Source organism: Bos indicus, chromosome 3, assembly GCF_029378745.1.
Source record: "Bos indicus isolate NIAB-ARS_2022 breed Sahiwal x Tharparkar chromosome 3, NIAB-ARS_B.indTharparkar_mat_pri_1.0, whole genome shotgun sequence".
NCBI lineage: Eukaryota > Metazoa > Chordata > Mammalia > Artiodactyla > Bovidae > Bos > Bos indicus.
In genome coordinates, this window is record NC_091762.1 from 98,011,887 (window position 1) to 98,015,180 (window position 3,294).

The window sequence follows — 3,294 nt, forward strand, 5'->3', positions numbered from 1 at the left end:
CCTTTCTGTGCCTTCATTTCAAAGAAGTGAACCCTTTTCTATGCACAGATCATTTATCCTTCCCTCAGCTCCTGGGAACATGTGTTATTCCACCTGTTCAGGGTCAGTCCCTCCACCTTGACTTCAGACTCTCCTGAATCCTCCAGGCTTCAGTTCAGTTCAGTTCGGTCGCTCAGTCATGCCCAACTCTTTGCAACCCCATAAACCGCAGCACACCAGGCCTCCCTGTCCATCACCAACTCTCAGAGTTTACTCAAATTCATGTCCACCGAGTCAGTGATGCCATCAAAACATCTCATCCTCTGTTGTCCCATTCTCTTCTCGCCTTCAATCTTTCCCAGCATCAGGGTCTTTTCAAATGAGTCAGTTCTTCACATCAGGTACCCAAAGTACTGGGTTTCAGCTTCAACATCAGTCCTTCCAATGAACACCCAGGACTGATCTCCTTTAGGATGGACTGGCTGGATCTCCTTGCAGTCCAAGGGACTCTCAAGAGTCTTCTCCAACACTACAGTTCAAAAGCATCAATTCTTTGGCGCTCAGCTTTCTTTATAGTCCAACTCTCACATCCATACATGACTACTGGAAAAACCATAGCTTTGACTAGATGGACTTTTGTTGGCAAAGTAATGTCTCTGCTTTTTAATATGCTGTCTAGGTTGGTCATAACTTTCCTTTCAAGGAGTAAGCATCTTTTAATTTCATGGCTGCAGTCACCATCTGCAGTGATTTTGGAGTCCAGAAAAATAAAGTCTGACACTGTTTCCCTATCTATTTGCCATGAAGTGATGGGACCAGATGCCATGATCTTAGTGTTCTGAATGTTGAACTTTAAGCCAACTTTTTCACTCTCCTCTTTCATTTTAATCAAGAGGCCCTTTAGTTCTTCTTTGCTTTCTGCCATAAGATTGGTGTCATCTGTATATCTGAGGTTATTGATATTTCTCCCGGCAGTCTTGATTCCAGCTTATGCTTCATCCAGCCCAGAGTTTATCATGATGTACTCCGCATATAAGTTAAATAAACAGGGTGACAATATACAGCCTTGACGTACTCCTTTTCCTATTTGGAACCAGTCTGTTGTTCCATGTCCTGTTCTAAATGTTGCTTCCTAACCTGCATACAGATTTCTCAAGAGGCAGGTCAGGTGGTATGGTATTCCATTCTCTTTCAGAATATTCCACAGTTTGTGGTGATCCACACAGTCAAAGGCTTTGGCATAGTCAATAAAGCAGAAATAGATGGTTTTTTTTGGAACTGTCTTGCCTTTTCTATGATCCAACGGATGTTGGCAACTTGATCTCTGGTTCCTCTGCCTTTTCTAAAACCAGCTTGAATATCTGGAAGTTCATGGTTCACGTACTGTTGAAGCCTAGCTTGGAGGATTTTGAGCATTACTTTGCTAGCATGTGAGATGAGTGCAATTGACCAGTAGTTTGAGCATTGCCTTTCTTTGGGACTGGAATGAAAACTGACTTTTTCCAGTCCTGTGGCCACTGCTGAGTTTTCCAAATTTGCTGGCATATTGAGTGCAGCACTTTTATAGCATCATCTTTAAAGATCTGAAATAGCTCATCTGGAATTCCATCACCTCTGATAGCTTTATTGATAGTGATGCTTCCTAAGGCCCACTTGACTTCACATTCCAGAATGTCTGGCTCTAGGTGAGTGATCACACCATTGTGATTACCTTGGTCGTGAAGATCTTTTTTGTATAGTTCTTCTGTGTATTCTTGCCACCTCTTCTTAATATCTTCTGCTTCTGTTAGGTCCATACCATTTCTGCCCTTTATTGTGCCCATGTTTGCATGAAAATTTTCCTTGGTATCTCTAATTTTCTTGAAGTGATCTCTAGTCTTTCTAATTCTATTATTTTCCTCTATTGAGGAAGGCTTTCTTATCTCTCCTTATTCTTTGGAACCCTGCATTCAAATGGATATATCTTTCCTTTTCTCCTTTGCTTTTTGCTTCTCCTCTTTTCACCTTTTGTAAGGCCTCCTCAGACAACCATTTTGCTTTTTTGCATTTCTTTTTCTTGGGGATGGTCTTGATCACTGCCTCTTGTACAATGTCACAAACCTCTGTCCATAGTTCTTCAGGCATTCTATCAGATCTAATCCCTTGAATCTATTTGTCACTTCCATTGTATAATCATAAGTGATTTGGTTTAGGTCATACCTGAATGGTCTAGTGGTTTTCCCTACTTTCTTCAATTAAGTCTGAATTTAGCTATAAGGAGTTCATGATCTGAGCCACAGTCATCTCCCAGTCTTGTTTTTGCTGATTGTATAGAGCTTCTCCACCTTTGGCTGCAAATAATATAATCAATCTGATTTCGTTGTTGACCATCTGATGATATCCATGTGTAGAGTCTTCTCCTGTGTTGTTGAAAAAGGGTGTTTACTATGTCCAGTGCGTACTCTTGGCAAAACTCTATTAGCTTTTTCACTGCTTCGTTTTGTACTCCAAAGCCAAATTTGCCTGTTACTTCAGGTGTTTCTTGACTTCCTACTTTTGCATTCAAGTCCCCTATAATGAAAGGGACATCTTTTTTGGGTGTTAGTTTTAGAAGGTCTTGTAGGTCTTCATAGAACCATTCAACTTCAGCTTCTTCAGCATTACTTGTCAGGGCATAGACTTGGATTACCGTGATGTTGCATGTTCTGCCTTGAAAATGAACAGAAATCATTCTGTTGTTTTTGAGATTGCATCCAAGTACTGCATTTTGGACTCTTTTGTTGACCATGATGGCTACTCCATTTCTTCTAAGGGATTCTTGCCCTCAGTAGTAGATATAATGGTCATCCAAGTTAAATTCACCCACTCCAGTCCATTTTAGTTTGCTGACTCCTAAAATCAGCAAGCTAAATCTGAATCCTCTGAATCCTCCAGGCTTAGCTCTGATAATCATCTTCCTGCTCCCAGGTTCAGCCAGTCTCCATTTCTCTACTGCCTCTCTTGGGTCAGCCTTTAGCCACACTCAAACTTCTCCCACCCTTAGGCCCCCTGACTTCCACCTTCTGGACTATTTCCTCCCTGTAACTGCCATCTACAAGCTCTTCATTCTGTTGCACTTGCTGTCTCTACTGCCTTATTTGGCATTTATCCATTAACTGAAACTTACCTAATGGCAGTCACTGACGACCAGTTGCCCCATCCCTTAAGCATTTTCTCTGCTCCCCTTCTAACAGCATAGAGCACTGACGGTCATCACCGCATCCTTGAAACTCGTTCCATGATTGACTTCCACTAAACTGCCACTTGTTCTTGAGCCTCCCTAGATCTACCTTCTTC